This window comes from Mandrillus leucophaeus, unplaced genomic scaffold, assembly GCF_000951045.1.
Source record: "Mandrillus leucophaeus isolate KB7577 unplaced genomic scaffold, Mleu.le_1.0 Scaffold480, whole genome shotgun sequence".
NCBI classification, from domain to species: Eukaryota; Metazoa; Chordata; class Mammalia; order Primates; family Cercopithecidae; genus Mandrillus; species Mandrillus leucophaeus.
Window position 1 is genome coordinate 716,371 of NW_012105143.1, and position 21,430 is coordinate 737,800.

General features: G+C 38.9%; 1 long non-coding RNA gene across 1 annotated transcript in view; it reads left to right on the forward strand.

Annotated features, from left to right (window-relative positions):
• LOC105550386 overlaps positions 1–15,423 on the forward strand; it is a 39,492-nt gene extending 24,069 nt beyond the window's left edge. The window contains exon 2 of the long non-coding RNA XR_001007703.1: positions 14,499–15,423. This is a non-coding gene — a long non-coding RNA (uncharacterized LOC105550386). The remainder of the gene's footprint in view (positions 1–14,498) is intronic.
• Positions 15,424–21,430: the final 6,007 nt, after the last annotated feature.

Genomic DNA, 21,430 nt, shown 5'->3' on the forward strand with positions numbered 1-21,430 from the left:
ATTTGGACTTCTTCTCTCTGGTTCTCTCTTTTCTTGAATTCCATGTGCCATCCCTCTTCCTGTCTAGTGGCAGTAGTTATCCCAAATTCTGTTCTCTGGTTTTTGGGGCCAGAGAGATTATGGGTTTTCTCTTGGAATTCAGTCAATCTGCACGAGCATGACACTGATCTAGCGTACTCACAGACTAGAAGCCTTGGAAACTCACCGGGTGCCATTTCCTTCCTCCAAGTGCCAACTCCCCTTCAGAATCAGCTATTTTGGCAGTTACTTCAGTGAACTGCTTTCTGTAATTTTTCTAAAAGCTATAGTGAAGATGTTCAGGAGGATCTGTCCAGTGGGAGTTTCCCGAGCCATACCAGAAATGGCGCCATCTTCTACAGCTACATTAACAAGAAAAGAGGACTCGCCTCGTTTCCTTTTCCCTGGCCTTTCTTTCTCTATTTTTTTTTTCTCTTGGAGTTGTATCTCCCCCCTTATGGCGGTCTGCAGCCTTTTTAGGTGGATCCTTCCCCCATTTCAACAAGAGTACCTGAGGAACTCAGGTATATATACTTCCTGATATTAGATCCCCCAAGGCACACAATCCTGGTTGTCTCTTTTTACCTGGCTAAGTGATAAGATTTTTATCTCCTCTACCTCCTTCTCTAGATATGCCTCCCCGAGCTGTTATACAAACTTCTGTGATCTCCGAACCGTCTCACTAAAGCAATTAGTGCACCAGTTTTTGTTTCTTGACACTAATAAGAGAAAAACAGTTCTTCCAGATAAGTATACTTGGGGTAGACATAGGGTATATTCTTTTCTGAATGTATCTTTCCACCAGTAATCTAAGAATAGTGTTGAGGTTATGACTTCTATTTCATTTCAGATACTCAAGAGGAGTTTATGAAGCTCCTTCCTTTCTAGGTCATCCATGACCCCCAAGTACGTTTATTCTGCAGGAACTCACATCTGCAGAAAGCTGACAGTCACCTTTCATCTGTAAGTTTTAGAAAATAAAACTTTTTTTTTCTTAGTCTCAATGCCTATAAAATGATTCTTCATTCATTATCACATTTGGCTGCCACTTCTTACTCAGGGACTCTGAGCTGCTTCATTGGGGAAAAAGAAACTACTCTGTATATTCGAACAGTAAGAATTCAATCAAGGGATTTGTCATAGAGGTAGTGGTAGACCAGAAATACAAGTTCAGGAAGCCACTACAATCTCTGTGTCTGGAGGGACAAAGAAGGTGGTATTACTGAAGCTCAGGTCCTACAGAAACTGGAACAAAGCTGGAGTGTGAAAGAAAAGACAGACGCACTGTCTGGGAAGCGGCAAAGAGGGAAAAATACTCTACATTCTACCTGCCTGCCACCCTCCAATCTCTCTTCAACATCTCTCATTAAATATAGCTGCAATACAGAGCAGAGCAAGGGAAGTGTCAAAAAATTATTTGAAATCAAATATTAAGATAAATGACCAGCATAAGGAGTATAGCGAATATCACTGGAAATACGAATTTACTTAAGCTGAAAGATCTTAGCACGAATCTAAAGTCAAACTGTAGGCCAGATGTGGTGTCTTGTACCCATACTCCCAGCACTTTGAGAGTCCAAGGCAATAAAATCACGTGAGGCCAGGAGTTTGAGACCAGCCTAGGCAACATAGCAAGACCTTACCTTTAAAGACGAATAAATAATAACAAAATAAAAATAAATAAAGTCAAACTGTAGTCTCTGGAGGGAAAATCTATGGCTAATTTTGAACTATTTTAGTCTCTCCTTGCTCCTAACAGAAAACCAGGATGTGGTTCTTCCAGCATTCTCTTGGTTGAGATGATCACTTCCATACTTTTTCAAAAACCTCTCAAGTTATCTTCACCTACAGGTGCTATGAAAGAAGAGCCCTCCCTTTCTCTCTTGCTCAGACGCTCAGACACACAGAAAACTGAGCTGTAGGATGCTTGCATTCCCCCTCCTCTGCCTCAGAATGATTGCATTTGGTTCAGTTACAGAATCAGAATCCCAGTTTCTATGCATTTAAAGCACAGGAGGAGTGCACATCCCATTTCTGTATGTCTGTCCTTCCCTGCAGCCCCTGTGTAAATGTGTAGAACTACAAATCCTTAGGGCTGGCAGGGAGTTGAGGTCCTGCTGGAGTGATGGAAAGAGTTGGACTGCACCCCATTCAGTAAGGATATTTGGGAACTCGAAGCTCCTTTAGACTTCTCGCTGAATCAGGAGATGGACTTCTACTCAGATTACCCTGCCTGCCTCAGTTGGGGGAACCCAGGAAACCACTAATCCCATCATGCAAAGGGTTACTTGGTACACATGGGCTGCAAGGAAATACCCAGCCAGGATCTTCTTGTGAAGACCAGAAGATCTTCAGAACAAGGATTTCAGCATTGGCAAAGGGCAGCCTTTAGTGAAATCAAGAAACCCTGATCCTCTGGGAGGACAGAGAGTCATACCTGGGAGTACCCTGCAAGGAATCGGGCACACAGCACCACACAGGCAGCCTGAGTCTCCTGTGTCCCGTGTGCCCCTGCCATGTGTGTGAAATGGCTAAACATTTCTGCCTGTCCCGCCTCATGGGATTGGAATGGGTTTACAACAGAAGTGAATGTGGAAGCAATTTGTGAATTCAAAAGAACTGTATGAATGCCAGCACTATTAGTTCCTCGTTTACTCTTCATTAAGGAGCATGAGTCATTACTGAGACATTTCTTTTTCAGCAACTCGAAGTCACTGGTGCTCTTTTTTTGTGTGCTCTTATCTCATTGGAAAACAAGAATAAGTCCACTTATTTGCTGGTGTGAACATACTCTCCATGAACCGTCCCCTAAATACTTTGAAAACTGATGTCAAGTCAACCTTTAAGGACTTCTTTATAAACCTTTGGAAGACTTGCTTAATCTTGTGTCATTATGCCATTTGATGTGAAAGAAGGAAGAAAAGAAGGAAGGAGAGAAAGAGACGGCGGGGAGGGAGGGAAGAAAGGAAGACAGGGATGGTTGAAGGAATGAGGGAGGAAAGAAGGAAAAAAGAAAAACATTTCAATATACCTTTTGTGTGATATCTTCGATTCCCAAGTTGATAATGAAATAGATTTAAAATATGGATTCTATCTATAGAAAAATAGGATTCTTCCTTCTTCAAAAGCTCTATTGTCCTTCTCCACAAAATAACTGAGATCACCTTCTGAAGACTGCATTCTTCTGGTGAGTTCAAGGATACTAATAGGGTCTCTGCCAGGATAGGGCTAGTATCATGCTCTGTGGATATGTGATGACATGAGTCAATTTGACTTACACATTCCTGAGTTTCTCATCACAGCAGCTTCCAGGGAAAGCACCTGGAATTAAATTTCCACGAATCTACCAGAATGGCAAAGGTATCAGGAAGTAGGTTGACCGCTTTGTCAGTGCCTACGTATGAAGATGGTATCCCCTCTGTTCCCATATCTACCCTGCCACACATCCACAGACTTCTCTAGGCATCACACCCCTTCCTGATATCTCATTATCTGAGGGGTTTGGACCCCACAAACAGGCTACAAGCCATGAATCCACTTAACAGAGCCTAAACTCATGTAGTCAATAGAAAAATAAAGTAATTAATTTTATTCTATATTTAACAATTTAGTTTAAAATTATATAATGATTTATTTCTTAGAACAAAGAATATATCAAGTTTTGATTTGTAGGTTTAGGGGGTATAATTTCCCCTTAAAAAACTGAAAGGTAGCATGCCAAGACTTCCTCACCCAATGCTTAATGTGATTTTTAAAAGAGTTGTTCATTTTTTCTTTGCAAACGTATTCAAGGGCTTCATCAATGTTCTCAATGACCTACCTTTTCAAATGGATTCATATTTAAATCATTTTCTAATGAAGTCCTTCCGTGATATTATCCTTGCTTGTTTTCATTTCTTCAGTTGTTAACTGGTTTAAATATTTTAGATACTCATGTATCAGTGACTTTGCTTGATTCCGGGAGTTCATTGACTTGATCAAGTCCTGGATATTTGGCAAACTTTGCAACTTTGCTTCAAAACACATTTGTAGTGTATACGACTGTATTAACCATTTCATGCATGTATTAACCATGCAAGAAGTCAATTTCCAATAAGCAGGGCAACAGATCCATTCCTAAAGTTAAACTGGGAAGGGTGTTGAAACAGGGACTGATTTCATGCATGGTTAATACAATGGCAGATATTCTTGTGATACACTTCCTTTCCCTATGCGCCTCGAACATGTAGGAACTAAAATAAGATAGCCACAGACAATGAGCACCTTTAGACATTAGATGCTGCCTTTACGTGGATAAAGTGGCTGTTGAACCGGGATGCCCATTCTGGCCCAACAGACTAGAAAGGGAACCTTCTAGGGTTAGTTCTCTGAAGCTGCCTTATGGTTTGGGCCAGGAGGAGATATGGATAGGAGCTAAAAGAGAGGGATTTTTAAGAGCAAATGAAGCAAAACACTTTGTCAGATAAAGAAAAGGCATCCACATTTCCTACTTGCACCACAAATGGTACTAGTGAGTCCTACTTTTTAAGAGAAACGATGGTCTTGCTTCCAGCAACCACTTGTCCCTTGTTTCTAATGAATGTGTCACGTAAAGAAAAGACACCATCACAGCCAACACTTGCTTCCGCTGGCAACGTCTGCAGCTGAATTGGAATTTTAAAAATATATATATTAGAAGAGTACTGAGAAAAGTAAAAAAAAAAGAAATTGCATTTAGATTTCAACCTCTCACAAAGTCCATACTTCCCTCTCGTGTTGCAATGAAGTAGCTCTCTGGGGGATCCCGAGAAAGCCCACAACCTCCAAATGCAGACACAAAGGAGAAGGTAGTTGCTGACTTCGATTCAAACAGAAAAGTCAACAATTCCTTTCTTTTTTTTTTGGAATGCAGTCGTGTGATCTCGGCTCACTGCAAGCTCCACCTCCCGGGTTCACGCCATTCTCCTGCCTCAGCCTCCAGAGTACCTGTGACTACAGGTGCCTGCCACCACGCCCGGCTAATTTTGTTTTGGTATTTTTAGTAGAGATGGGATTTCACCGTGTTAACCAGGATGGTCTCGATCTCCTGACCTCGTGATCCGCCCGTCTCGGCCTCCCAAAGTGCTGGGATTACAGGCGTGAGCCACCGCACCCGGCAGCAATTCCTTTTTAAGTGAGCAGACTAAAAAGCAAGTTTACAGGACACAGACAGGGTGAACGCTTCTCCTTACCTTGCCCCTGCCTACCGTGCCAACCCTTGACTTGTCCTAGTTGAATGAAGTCATTTTCCATTTTTGTGTTAATAAGCGAAGTCTGGGAGCTTACTCATGCCTGAATTGCCATGCCACGTGAGTCCACTGCATAAGTGACGGGGTCTGAGTTAAATTCTTGGCTCTTCTGTTACTGCCTATTTGATCTTAGGTAAGCTACCAGCCTCTCTGGCCTCAGTTTGCTCACCTTGAAAATGCAAACACTATCAGTACTTTCTTTACAGAGTAGTTTTAGGGAGTAAATGAACTAATATATGCAAAGTGTATAATGCTCTTTCTCAATGAATGATAGTTATTATGACTAGATAATATGTGGAAAAATACAATATGGAATATATAAGGTATGAGAAAGTTAAAAAGAGATATTAAGAGCATATCATTCGGGACCTCAGTTTTCTTAAGTGTGAAACAGGGGTGAAAATATCTATTCCAAAGGTTATTTTGATGTTGAAATATTAAATGGGGCCAGTCTTTCACTAAATGCTTAGGAAGTTATAGCCCTTATTTTTATTGCATTAACTGGCTCTGGTGCATAAAATTTTGAACTTGGTTGTTTTCTCTGCTGTTTCTCACCATCCGGAGTCCCACGGGCTAGGGAACTGGAATTCCTGGTGTTCTCACACCACTGTGTACAGTTGTGCAATGCACAACCTCCAAGGCAGTTCTACATTTTGTCTGAAACCTAGATGTGGGTCTTATTCAGCCCTTCTCCCTGCTCCGAGTCCTGTGCCCTCAGGAGAGTAACCTTGCTGGGTCTCCTCCAGGAGCCCCTGAACTCCCCGGCACACAATGTGGGCTCCTCACCCATAGGTTCCCCACCTTCCAGGCAGGGAGCTCAGAAAAGCCTCAGCCCTGGACTGCAGGTGTGGGAGGGGGCAAGCAGGGAGCTTTGGCCCCTGCTGAGTCTGAGTCAATCTCCCTTTCTCTCAATGATGGAAATGTGAACATGTGAGAAAGAAAAGAAGTCACCACCACCCACACTATTTGTCAAAACGGACAATGCTACTGTGTGCAGTAGAAGGTTGTTGAATTGGGGGTCCAGGAGGCCTGGATCTTGGCTTTGGTTTAGCTTGAGCCAGCACCGTAACTTGGAGAAGGCACACAGACAGACGCCTCACCTTCCTGTCCTCCCCTGTGAGATGAACTTACCTCTGCGTCCTGGGAAGTATTCGTGTGCCAGGATACCATTTAGACCTTCCACAGAATGTTACTGTGGTATTCCGTGGAAAAGAATGTTGTGAGGTGGGAGATGTAATTATGCCACATCAAACAAATACAATGTATTTCTTCACAGACGGATTTTTAAGAGGGAGGAAGGTTTGTCATTGTCCAAACTTACTCTGCCACATTACCCTTGACATTTTTTTAATGGAAGATCTGTCAACATCTTGAAGACGTCCACTAAGAGTAGCTTGGGCAATGATGAGTTACACCTCTTTACAGTCCCTCTTGGTCTAAAATGATAGTGTCTCCTCAATATCAGAGAAATAACTTCAAAAAGAAAAACTAAAGTATTAGTTGGCCTGAGTAATCATTATAATCAATGAGAGTAACTGATGAAACCTGCTTCAAACCTGTTGAAGTGGCATGTGTTCATCATTCATTGGGTCGAATTAACCTTTTCGTGCATAATTTTGTTAAGATATAATAATTTTTACGTTTATACAGCATTTTAGACAGGTAACATCATTAGACCAATGACAGACAAATTAGAAGAAAATCGGACAAGACATTAAATGTGTTAAATAATTAAAGAAGTACCTTATGGTTATATTTTATTTAAAAGTTAATTTCTGATTTCTTATGTCTTTTGAAGGTTCTAAGCTAGTGAAAGAGAGTTTGTTACTTGACAGTGGTGAATTACAAATACACAATTTCTAGATTACAGATGAAGACTCGAGCCACACTAGATTACTAAAATTCTAAGACAAGCGTTAGTTAAAACAGGAGTCCATCATCAAGAATACCTACTTGGGGCCGGGCACAGTGGTTCACACCTGTAATCCCAGCACTCTGGGAGGCCAAGGCAGGCGGATCACCTGAGGTCAGGAGTTCGAGATCAGCCTGGCCAACATAGTGAAACCTGGTCTCTACTAAAAATACAAAAATTAGCCGTGCGTGGTGGCACGCACCTGTTAATCCCAGCTACTTGGGAGGCTTAGGCAGGAGAATCGCTTAAACTTGGGAGGTGGAGGTTGCAGTGAGCCAAGATCATGCCACTGTATTCCAGCCTGGCCAACAGAGTGAGATCAAAAAAATAAAAATAAAAATAAAGGAATACCTACCTAATAACCCTACACTTGGATACAGCAGGACACTTCTAACAAAGCATATTCAAATTTCAATTCCAGTTTTCACTCAGTCAACTCTTCCTACTCCTCTGGCCTCTCTCAGGGAATGGTAACCAGCGTCCTGAGCCCCAGACCCAGGGAGCAGCCCAGACTCTTCCCCACCTCTCCACACACACCCAAGAAAACACAAAGCCTGGAAATTCTTTTTACCACCTCTCCAGTCAGCCCACCTCTCTCCATCATCGCTGCTGTTTCCCCTTTTCCGGGCACCATAATCTTTGCCTTGAAATACAGCTACTTCAGTGATGGCTGCACCTCCAGCCTTGCCCGCATCTATCCGTTTGCCACACTGCAGCCATGGAGATCTTTCCTATGAGAAGATGCAGTCATTTACCTTCCTATCTAAGAGCCCTTCGTGGCTCCCTGCTGCCCTGAGGATGAAGTCCAAACTCCTCAGCAAAAACATAAAAGGTCTTTTTTGTGTGTCTCTTACTTGGAATTGCTGGCTTAAAAACTGAATGCATCGGCCGGGCATGGTGGCTCATGCCACATAATCCCAGCACTTTGGCAGGCTGAGGAGGGCGGATTACCTGAGGTCAGGAGTTCAAGACCGGCTTGACCAACATGGTGAAACCCCATCTTTACTAAAGATACAAACTTAGACGGGCGTGTTGGGGGGCGCCTGTAATCCCAGCTACTTGGGAGACTGAGACAGGAGAATCACTTGAAAGTAAGAGGCAGAGGTTGCAGTGAGCTGAGATCACGCCCTTGCACTACAGCCTGGGCAACAAGAGCAAAACTCTGTCTCAAAAAAGAAAAAAAATGCATTACACATACATATTTATTATATAGTATATCCTACAAATAAATGTATAATGTATAGGCACACACATTTCCACATACAATTAAGTACAAAGAAAATATTACACACTCCAATGTACTATGATTTGGATTTCACAAACGTTACCATTCTGTCATATTTATTTATATAATTTTAGATACTATTTTAAAGACATAAAATATTATTGATACAGCTAAACGTTCTACACCCCAGCCACAAATCCCACCTATTCCAGGCCAGACATTGCCAGAGGGAATCTACCTTTACTGTTTTCATTAACAAAGTCAATTAGTCCAGCATCCTTTGGTGAACAGTTCATCCCTTCCTCGCAAATCTGGAGTGCCTTCTCTGTCCTGTATCAGCTATTTCTCAATGTTCAATTATATAATTCTGTTCTATTGGTCTCTCTCTTTCAAGACAAGCTTCTCTTTATTATTCTTAAAAGATGACTTGCTTATTTTTGGCTCTTTATTTCAATTAGATGTTTGTTATTTTTAGTAGAACCTGGCTACTAATTTAATGGCTTTGCACATTATAGGGACATTCAGTCTTTCTCTTATTTTCTTGAGAAAATAACTATAGTTATTTTTATTAGAATATGTTCATTTGTCTATGGGTTCAGATTTATCAACACCATTTACACTGTCTTAAACTCTGTAAGTTTTTCTAGTTGATTCATTTATGCTTTTATCTTTATTATTGCCTTTCATTTACTTTTAGAGAGTTTATGCTTTTATTGTTTTTCCAACTTCTTTTTGTTTTTTGTTTATGAATACTATTCGTATTGATATATAACAATTGTGCCTATTTTGGGGGTACATGTGACATTTTGATACATGTGTACAATGTATAATGATCAAATCAGGTAATTGAAATATCAACCTCAAACATTTATATTTACCTTTTCTTTGTGTTGTGAACTTGCCAATTCTGCTCTTCTAGCTATTTTGAAATATATAATAAAGAATTATGATCTCCCTACTTTACCATCAAATACTAGAACTTACTCCTTATATCTAACTGTATTTTTGTATCCATTTACCAACTTCTTTTCATCCTCTTCTTAGCCTCTAGTAGCCACTATTGCTTTTTCAACTTCTTGGGACAAATGCTTAATTGGTTAATTTTTAGTCTCTTGTTTTTAATATAAGCATTTATCATGTTTAAGGTTACAAATGTCCCTATAAACATCAGTTTAACTGTACAAGTTGTGGTGTGAACTGTCTGCAATTTCTATTGTTCTTAATATTTTGTAGCTATCAATTTGAATTCTTTTTTAACCCATCAATTATTTACAAGTATTTTTAGCTTCCTAGTGAATAGAATTTCTTAAAATTATCTTTTAGTCATTAATTTATAATCTTACTTCATCTTTGTTAGAAGACATAAATTGGGTTATATCGTTTTCTTGATGTTTATTTAGACTTACTTTGTAATCAAGTATACGGACAATGTTTATAAGTGTTCTTTACTTAAAATATGAAGATGCTTTTTTATTGGAAATTGATTATTTTATATTGGGTGGACATTCTAAATATGTTCATCATATGAAGCTTTATAAATGCATTATTGTAAAACATTTATATCCCTAGAAAATGTTTATCCCCATTTTTCAGTAACTCATAGAGATGTGTTCAAACTTCCACTATAATGTTGGATTCACTTTGTATTCAGGCAATTTTTGCATTACATATTTTTAGGCCATCTAATTCAAGATTGTTAGAACTTCCAAGTGACTTGTATTTATCTGTAAGAAAAGACTTCCCTTATCTCTAATGCAGTTGATTTTGTCTGATATTCAAGTCACTATATCAGCCTTCTTTTCTTTTTTGCCCACTGTATCTTTTTTCATGCCACTACTTTAAACATTTTTGTATCATATTTTAGATGGATCTCTTAAAAATAACTTCTAATTGCGTTTTTTTATTTGATTGTTTTATTGCAGTGTGAGAATCTTTGTCATCTAATAAAACAGTGTAATACATTTACACTTAGAACTACTGGCATATCTGAACACTTTACTACCTTCTAATTTTTTAATTACCATTCTCTATTTATTTTCCTCTTTTTTGCTTTTTGTTGAATTATGTAGGAATTTTGTTTTCTTCTTTTGATTTGTTCAAAAGTTGTACATTCTTTCTGTACTTCTCAGTTCATTATCCTTATATTTTTAGCAAACTTATTCAACATAGTTTTATCAACCTCTCTGCCTTCTTCAAACAATGAAATGATCTTAGGTCTTCCTTTTAATCTTCTTCACGTGGTTTTCTTGCTATGTTTCTAATTCTCGGGGTTTTAGTTTGCCTATCTACTGCCTTAATAATTCTCTTTCATGGCTTCTTTGCCTGTATTGTAATTTTCTTATTATGAGTTCTTCCTTGATGAATGCTCCTTATTTAAGGTTTCTTGAATAGTCTGAGTGGTCCTAAGAATAGTGTTCTATTGGCTTCTCCCAGGAGAACAGTGAGTTCTGGACCACTTTATGTTAATTTCTCAGTTTGGGATTATCACACCATGCATATAAACTCAGAATTTATACCCATGTTTAGTGCAGACTTGGCATTTAGATTTCTCAAAGGACATTGTCTGATTTTTAAAGATTCACTTAGAGCCTGAGACAGACCCTGTGCCTTCTTACCATGTCTGCAAAGTAGAAGATACAGTTTATTATTATTATTATTATTATTATTATTATTATTCTAAACTTGGAAGCTCTTTGAGGATCGTGGCTATGTAGAAGGAATCTCAATTACAGCCACCCACTTCACACAATGCCAAAGATACATCTCCTTTCCTCCAGTTCCATTAGGGCAATAAAACCTTAGTCCCAGCTCACAACCGCATGCGCAGGTCTGATGGCCCCAGCCTTCAGCAAGGCTGCTAGAGGCTGCTGAGGGTGAGAGGGGTACTATGACTAGATATCTATTATTATTGGCATCAAGGGACTTCCATCTACTTCTGTTATTAAACTGTATGTGTAGATTCTACTAAGCATTTCCATGTTGTTTAACAAGGGAGGAAAATCCATATTAGTGTACCATAACATAAAAATCAGATTCTGAGTGCATTATTCTCCTTTTCCTGTTTCCTCCTAATCTTTCCTCCCTTTCTACCCCTGACCTCCACTTAAACTATTTTATGCTCATTCTCTCAACTCCCAGGTCTCCCCTTAGAAGCCAGGTAGAGTAACAGCTCTATGAAGTTTGAGAAAACCTGCCCACTTACTGATTCCTTGTGGTTGAGCCCTGTGGCTTTGAGTAGAAAAAAGAAAAAAAAAAAAAGATTCAGGCAAAAATGGGGATAGAAAAGAGCAAATCATCAAAGAAACTTACAGATATCATCAAAAAAAAAAAAAAAAAAAAAAGATTCAGGCAAAAATGGGGATAGAAAAGAGCAAATCATCAAAGAAACTTACAGATATCATCAAATGTATTTTTGGTGAGTCCTCAGCTCCTCAGTAGAGTGAATCTCTCAGTAACATTTCAGAATCAAACAAGGTATCATCTTTGGAATGATCCTGTCAAATTGGTGAAAAACCAAACCAATTTATATCTCCAAATCAGCTTTGCTTCTTTTCTATTGGAGGGGTAAAAAAAAAAAAAAAAAATCCTTGGACTAAGAATATCCCTCACCAAGAGAAAAGAAGCAGAAAGCACTGATAATTAGATGCAAAGAACATTCCCCCAAATGTTCTTAACTTTCATAGCCAGATACTTTTCTAAATGTTTTCTCACATTTTCTAGGGAAGCATTTTCTGACATTTCCTCCTGTTGAGACAGTTTCCTTTCAGTGATTCTTTCTGCGGTAACTTTAAGAGGCGGTCTCCAACAGTGTCCCTCCGCAGGTGGCTTTCCTTCTTGGGATAATTTGCCAATGGCAATTGCATTCCTTATGTACTCAGTGACCTACCAGTCTGCCCTGGGTCCCACAGAGTAAATACTCAAACTCTCCCCTGAGGATCAGTTTTCTTTAATTTTCAATTTTTTAAATCTCTTCATCCAGCTGTATTACTTTTGATCATCAAGTCTAGGTGAGATTGACAGGTGCTGACAGTTGTTACAGCTGCTGCTAACCACTGGTTACCTTAGAAATGGAGGTAAAACAAACACAGGAATTCCAAGGAACCATACCTCACCTCTAGGTTTCTGAAAACATCGTAGAGTAAATAAATCACAACTCTTACTCCCATCTATCAGGCTGATTTTGTGGCTGGATTTACAAGAAGAAGCAGAGGAAAGAGAGACAGTAGCAGGGGAGAAACGAAAGTCAGTTGTTACCAATAGTTCAGAGACAGAAAGCTCTGGGCTTCCATTAAGCAGTTTGATTTATAGCTTCGGATATTATGTGCAAGAGCGCCCACAACCCAAAGTGTTTTGTGTCTTGACCTGTACAAAATAAGTCTATTAACCCTAATCAATCTCCTATTATGCTGAGGTGCCTGAAATCTAGCAAGCAAAAGGGTGACTGAGGTCTTGCAGCCCAGGAACTAACCATCGTCTTTGGTAATCTACAGTGGCTGGGGTCTTTGCAGAAGCAAAATTATCGTTCAGAGTAAGGCACTTGGGGAGGGGCTTTCATCTTTTAATGAGAAAATGGAGGATTGTTTTCATTTTTAATTGCTGGGGCTAATTAAGGCCTGGGGCTCTTGTGTGAACCTGGACCCTTGCGGATGCCTGTTCACAGACACCTCTGCCTATGCTTCACCCCAGCTGTGGGTAACCCGCCTGCCCTGACTTCCTGCTGTAATTAGTAAAGGCTTCTATGCTGATTAAGTACTTTATTACAGAAGCTAATTATGAAGTCTAGCTGGTTCGCTGTGCCTTAGAAGGGATTTCCTTGTGCTTTGTGAGGGGAATTCTAAGGGTGGGTGTTGTTTTAACCTTTGAAGGGCAAAATAGAAATTGACATATCGCACGGATGGTCAAATGTTAATATGGGCATGGAAAATGGAAATATTTTAAATCCACACCAGGAAAACCAAGCAAACAAAGCTTCTTTTTAACTCAGATTTGGAGAGGGGGTTAGAAAGGAAATAAATGCTATCACTCTATCAACACCTACAAACTGTTATAATAGATCCATATTGGATCCCCAAACAAACCCAACCCTAGGTTGCAGAATCTGTACTTTGCCTTATGTATTGGTCCAGAGTGAAACTGTGTAGTAGAAGGTTTACAGCAGTGACCACATATTTTTCCTTGCAATAGTCTGTTCATTTGTGTGTATGTTGTAAGGGTCACTGAGTCTTTCTAACTCAAATTTAAAACATTATGTGTGAGTGTAGTTGGGAAGTAGGGTAAAATGAGCTAATGATTGAAATAACCCAGCCTGTTCCTTTTACCAAATTTGGGGCAACAGTAAAGTGGAGACTCCTAGATCTTGCCTCCTGTGGCCAGGAGGACTCTTTCTACCTCCACCTCCTGTGAGCCACCTTGGTTACCTCTTGTGCTTAGGGGTGGGCACACCTATAGAACAGCATACCTTTGTGACGGAAATCCAAGAAAGAGACTCTAGTAGGCCCTGGAAGCAGGTTTGAGGCTGTCTTGACAGATAATTTCCCATGTCCGGTACCTGGAGCTTAGTGGGGTGGGGATGTGGGGAGGTTGCTGTAGGTGGACATGAACCTTTGGCCTTGGGGACTCCTCAGTCCATGAGGATTGTGGCAAGAGGAGAAAGAGTGAGCCTGTTAAATCTCCAGGTACAGGGCAAGGTCCTGGGTGTCCAGCTCTAAGGGTGATACTATAAATAACATTAAAAATTAGATGATATATGTTCATTCATTTATTCATCAAATGTATTTTGACTTTCTACAATGTCTTATGAACTAGGCTGGGTACCAAGAATATGTAGGTGGCTAATTATGCAAGATGATGTGAATACTTTTTAAATAAACTTTCCAGAACTTATACAACCAAATGAATGCAGTTTCTACTGCTTCCATTATTGTGGAACTATTACTGTCTTTAGAAATTTTGCTTCAGATTTAGAATATATATAAGAAGACTATGTATAGGTATATAATGTATGTGTGTATATATGTGTGTGCATCTGTGTGTATAATATTCAGAGATTTTAAGGGTCCCCCCTTTCTGTTTATAGATGAAGAAACTGAAGTTCAGGAATGGTAAATGTTCTGATCAAGGGTGTTCTGCTGGAGTGGTGATTGATCTCAAGCTTCCTGCAAGCCTGTTGACTACAGCATTGATCAGTTCGCTTAAGTTTCCTGACTGTAAATATCATGGCTGATTCTAACATCGTGCACAAAGCCTGTCATTCAGAGAGATGGTGCTACAAATTGTTTTGCAATTTCAGTTGTGTTCAAATCAACCAAGTATAAATCAGAATGTCATCAAGGCTATGAGCTCCACCTCTCTAAATCTGGGTATTCCATGTCCGAGAAGGGTTTTGTGCCTGAGAGGTTCATATCTGCAACTGTCCCAAGGCTCTAACTTTTCATAAACACTATTACAAACTAGTTTAGGTTGTACAAGAGAAGACTTTCTTTTAAAAATCAAAAATATAGGTTTTGGTTCATCTTTGCAAGGTGGGGGAAAAAAGCAGAATAAAGAAGTCTAGCCCTCCTAGATGACCTCAATATTTGAAATGACCCATGCAAGCACTTTCACTGAGAAGTGAATAAAACTAGGAGAAATTGCTGCCAGATTGAGTGTACAATAGGTCTGATTTTGTTGCTTCACAACTTTTTTTCTCATCAAACGGTAGAGTGGACTTCGAAGTGGAGAAGATCCTGTCAAAACTTCACTCACACTCCTTAATTCAGAGGAGTGAGGGCAGGTAGTGGGGCAAAGAGCCATGATACACAAAGTGCAGGCCACTGCCCCCCACTTCAACCTGACCTAATCCATCATGGGAGTTCACATTGCCTCAGCCAAAATAAATAGAGAGACACCCTTCTACACAATGGAGACTTTTCTAGCTGTGATTGCCTACTCATCACCTCTCAACATCCACTCACACCCCCAAGCTACTGAAAACCTAATATAAATGCGTAGTAAAATGTAAATTTTCTGTTTTTCTGTCATCTGGGACTACAGAATTTGGGCAGGAACCCCCACACACACACCAATTTTTGACAGAACATATTATCATTCTTATTGCTTAAGAAAGCAAAGAACTCCCTCTACAAGAAGAGGACCAAAAAAGAAAAATTTAAAGACTTAGAAAAGATATCGCATTCAAAGAATGGTACCTCACCGAAAAATGGAAGCAAATCCTTCTCTGTTAAGTAAATTTGCTACAAGAAAGAGCAGAAAGTTTTAGAAAACTGCTAATCTGCGGGCTTAATTTTCAAGTGCCTATTAAATTTATCAATCCTCATTAAGCATTCCTGAGGAGAAAATCATCTCCAAGCAAGAGAGATGGGCATTAAAAGATAAGATTACTGGATTAAAAATCACTATGTTGGCTACAAACAGAAGATTAGATTCTGTAGAAAACTGAATTAAATAGATGACAAATCCCGGACATTTATCCAATGCTCATAGGCAAAAAGTGGAATAGGTAAAAGTTGGGAAAGGTAAGAAAGGTGGAGGAGTCAGATCTATAAGATACTACTAGGAATATTAGGACAGACTGAGAAAATTGATAGGAAATAAAACGAGTACTAATGTAGCCACTTAGACATAGTCTCCAAGTTATACAGATTCTATCACTTCCTACCATTTCTGATGCCACATCTTCCTCATACTTCTATTCTTTATTGGTTTCATTTGTCTATTGGCCAGAGTACTTTTTCTAGTAAACGCCTAGAATGTGTCCAACAGTATCCCCATCTCCAGAAACGTAATGTGCATTTATCTCCTGGGCTACTGCTGTGTGTCAGGATCCATACCAAGAGTTGGACCTATAGCCTCAGCCTGGGAATCCATTTCAAGATGTAACATTGAGTCCCCGGTTTTAATTCCCTCCTCTCCTCCATCCTGAACTCCCACTGACATCTCCAAAAAAATATGAAAACAGGAAAATGTGAATGAGAGTGTATTGGGAAAAAAAGATATATGTCATCAAGGGATCCCAGAACTTTGGGGAACCGAGGTGGGAAGATCACTTGAGCCCAGGAGTTTAAGACCAGCCTGGGTAACATAGTGAGACCCTATCTCTGCAAAAGATAAAAAGTAAAAATTAGTCAGGTGTGGTGGCACACACCTGCAATCCCAGCTACTCAGGAGACTGAGGTGGGAGGATTACTTGTGCCTATGAGTCTGAGGCTGCAGTCAGCCATGATCATGCCACTATACTCTAACCTGGGTGACAAAGCAGGATATATATGTGGAGAACATCTGTAAGTTACAGGTAAACATGGGACCAAACTCAGACAGGTACACAAATGTCAGTACATCGCAAGAAACACCCATCTGAAGAACAAGCAGACAGCAGTAGTGCTCCATCACACAGACACCCAAAACAAACAAACAAAGGAGGAACTGCAACAGCTGAGAGTGAATAACTCACACTAAATGAATTGTTCCAAGGAATAAGGGCCAATGTTCCTTCTATACTTCACTCACTCAAAGAAACACAAGTGTACTACATACAGAAAAAGAAAAACACCTAAGATCAGGAAAGACTGAAGATTAACGAATTTAAAAACAATGGCAATGGTCATCAGCACATCAGGTATAACACAAAACACTGAATAATGGATTAGGCTGTGGCAAACCTACCATGTTTAACACTAGGAGTAAATCATGTTTTAAGCAGCTGCATAATATAACAAAATTATTTTTATTAGTACTCATGAAATAAAACAATGAGCCAGGCGCGGTGGCTCACATCTATAATCCCAGCACTTTGGGAGACCGAGGCAGGCAGATCATTTGAGGTCAGGAGTTTGAAACCAGCATAGCCAACCTGGTGAAATCCTGTCTCTACTAAAAATACAAAAGTTAGTTGGTCATGGTCGTGGGCGCCTGTAATCTCCTCTACTCGGGAGGCTTAGGCAGGAAAATCACTTGATCCTGGGAGGCGGAAGTCACAATGAGCCGAGATTGTGCCATTGCGCTCCAGCCTGGGCAACAGAGCAAGACTCCATTTTCAGAAAAAAAAAGAAAGAAAAAAAGAAAAGAAATAAAACAATTATAATAACTAGAAAATAAATCATAAGTCACAATGAAATTATTCTTTTATTTCACATCATAGAATCCCAGTAAAAATACATTAAAAATAAATATTGTAGTACAAGAAAGGGAAAATGAATTACACATTTTTAAATTACATTAGTGCATTTTTAAACAGAGGATAAAACACATGATTAACAATTCTTACATTGCTATTACGTAAACCGGAATTGAGCAATTAAATGAATGGATAGTGGGGCAGTGGGAATCGGGTTTCTTGCTGTTGGAGTGGAGGTTACTAATAAACAAGGGGAGGAGGTTTGAATTATTCAGTAGAGTAGGAGACGTCAGTGTGAACTCATGTTTAGATTTATTTAGATACAGATCATTGCAGACAGAAACATTTATATATGTGTACATATATATATATAGGTTATGCATATTCATATTTCCTCATTCTGTAAGCTGAGAGAGCCTAGAAGCAGTGACATCCCTGCAGCAATGAACACACCTAGTGCCCAGATCTTGGTTTCTAATACCATTTTCTAATAAAAGAAACCAGTGCTTTTGGGAGAAATGGCTGATTCTAGAACTCAGGCATAAAATGTACAAAATGAGCCCAGAGTGTCTGGTAGTACGAGAAAGTGAAGCCATTCTCAAAAGAAAAATAAATGATGGATGTCAAAGGGATATAGGAGTCCACTGGAAAACAGCTTCCGGTGGTCAAAGCTGGAATAATTTGAGCAATAATATAAATAAAGTAGTATAATATTATAACTCCAAGTACAAAATAAATGTTCATGAGTCAATGCCAATACAAATAAACAATTAAATAAATAAATTATTTGAAAAGAATAGACAAGTCTCCCATGCATAAGAATTCCAAGTAATTCAGGGAGATACTCCACCCTCAACAAGATGGAGCATAACTCCCCACTCCTGAAACAGAGACTGTGTGTAGCATCTTCCTTTCAAAGGCACATCAAATGGCAGAATGGAAGTGCGGAATGGAAGAGGAGAAAAAGAGTAAATTTACCATAGATGAACTTGGCAGAAACAACCTCAGCCACGTGATCAAAGTCAGCATCAATAGTGGTAAGTAAGGTTGACAGTATCAGCAGTGATGAGTGAGGCTGGATATGATGTGATGAAAATGGCACTTTACCTCTGTAATTTTTCTACTCAAAACACATAAGCCTAGTTAATCATGAGAAAAGCATCAGAAATATCCCAATTGGAAAACATTCTACAAAATACCTGATCAGTAACCCTTAAAACAATCAGGACTGTCAAAAACAAGAGAAGGCTGAGAAACTGGAACAGCTAAGAACCTAAGGAGATATGATAACTAAATTTGGTTTTTTTTTTGTTTGTTTTTTGTTTTTTTTTTTTGAGATGGAGTTTCACTCCTGTTGCCCAGGCTGGAGTGCAATGGTGTGATCTTGGCTCACCACAACCTCCGCCTCCCAGATTCAAGCGATTATCCCGCCTCAGCTTCCTGAGTAGCTGGGATTACAGGCATGCACCACCATGCCTGGCTAATTTTGTATTTTTAGTAGAAACGGGGTTTCTCCGTGTTGGTCAGGCTGGACTCGAACTCCCGACCTCAGGTGATCCGCCCACCTCAGCCTCCCAAAGTGCTGGGATTACAGGTGTAAGCCACTGCACCTGGCCATGATAACTAAATATTATGTGGCATCCTGGATGGGATCATGGAACAGAAAAAAAGACATTAGGGAAAAATGGAGGAAATCTGAATAAAGTATGTGCTTTACTTAATAACAATGTATCAATATTGGTTCATTAATTGTAACAAATAGATCATATGAATAGAAAATGTTAATAATAAAGCATATTGGGTGTGGAGTATGTGGCAACTCTTTGTACTGTCTTCATAGGTTTAAGTAAAGCTAAACTATTTTAAAATTAAAACTGTATTAAAACACATGAAGAGATAGTTTTTAAAAAGACTGCATTTTGCAAGGCTTAAAAAATGACTTGCACATCAAATGGCAGAATATAAATAACTCAAGTTCAGTTTCTTCCTCTTCACAATCATTATGCTGCTATTGTTTATTTCTAATATAATGTTTAAATTCAGGAATAGCCAGTACTATTAAAAGTTGGAGAGACAAAGAAAACGCAAATAATTCTGAAAGTTACTACCTAGCCCTCAAAACAAATGTGTATACAGTTTTGCATATACGTTAAGCTTATCCAGTTACGCACTTAGTGATGAGGATATGTTTTGAGAAACGTTTTCATTAGGCAGTTTCATCATTGTGTGAACATTATACGGTGTACTTAAACAAACCTAGATGGTAGAGCCTATTACACACCTAGACTATATGGTAGAGCCTACTGCTCCTAAACTACAAACCTGAACAGCATGTGACCTGAATACTGTCGGCAATTATAACACAACAATAAGCATTTGTGCATCTAAATACAGCTAAACATAGAAAAAATACAGTAAAAAATGTGATATACCAAAGGAATATAAATCATTCTACTATAAAGACACATGCACACATATGTTTATTGCAGCACGATTTACAATAGCAAAGACATGGGACCAACCAAAATGCCCATCAATGATAGACTGGATAAAGAAAATGTGGTGCATATACACCATGGAATACTGTGCACCCACAAAAAGGAATGAGATCGTGTCTTTTTCACAGACATGAATGAAGCTGGAAGCCATCATCCTCAGCCAACTAGCACAGGAACAGAATACCAAACACCACGAGTTCTCACTCATGACTGGGAGTTGAACAATGAGAACACATGGACACAGGGAGGGGAACTACACATACCGGGTCTGGTCAGGGGGTGGCGGACCAGGGGAGGGAGAGCATTAGGACAAATAGCTGGTGCATGCAGGGCTTAAAACCTAGATGATGGGTTGATAGGTGCAGCAAACCACCACGGCACATGTATACCTATGTAGCAAACCTACACATTCTGTACTTGTATCCCAGAACTTAAGGTAAAATTTATGAAAACTTATGGCTTCTGTTCTTATCATAATTTCCTTACCAGACAGCAGACTATTTAAAGAAAAAATAATAATATTGTAAAGTTTATAACATATGTAGTTGTAAAAATGTGGCAAAAGGTGGTGAGTAGCTAAGTAGGATTATACTGTGTTCGAGTACTGTATTTGTGAAGTAGAAAATAAGTAGAAAGTGTTAAGTTTGAATGAGAGAGGGGAAGTAGGAAAGGAAACCGCAAAGTTTCAGGTGTGAAGTGAAAATTAGAAGAAGTATGAAGGGTCACTATGAAATGTGAAATGGTGCCATATTGACTGTAAAAAGACTGATATGTTAATGATACCAATTTGTAGATCTAAAAAAAACCACTAAATTTTTTTGAAGACGTATTTTAGAAGACAATGCAAAAACTAAAATAGGAGAGTAAAAAAAGTTTAAATTACCTCAAAGAAAACAAGAAAAAAGCAACAGAGTACCAAAATCAGGAAGGATAAATGCAGAGAAAAGCAAAATACCATACTTAACCACTAATATCAATATCACTGTAATAAGTTAAAGATATATATTGCAAACCTTATTGTAAACACCAAAAAAAGAAGTATAGCTAATAAACCAACAGTAAAAAAATACTCAATCCAAAAGAAAGAAGAAAACAATAATTTAAAAAAGAAAATAACAATAAGTAAAATAATAGAAAACAAAGAGTGAGAAGATGATTTTTTTTATTCACCTGAATAGTCAGGTGAACTTTCACTTATTTAGATTTTAATTTTTTCAAATTCTAACCAGAGCTAAATACAATTGAGAATTGGTAAGCACTATTTTTACTCCAAAGGAGTAGGATCATTTAGATTTACTCCAATAAAAGCAAAGTTTTTCTTCATTTAAAAGAAAAAAAAAAACCACACCTCTATATGGTAGTCTTTCCTGATGTTAATTGCATAAAATAGGAAGGTAA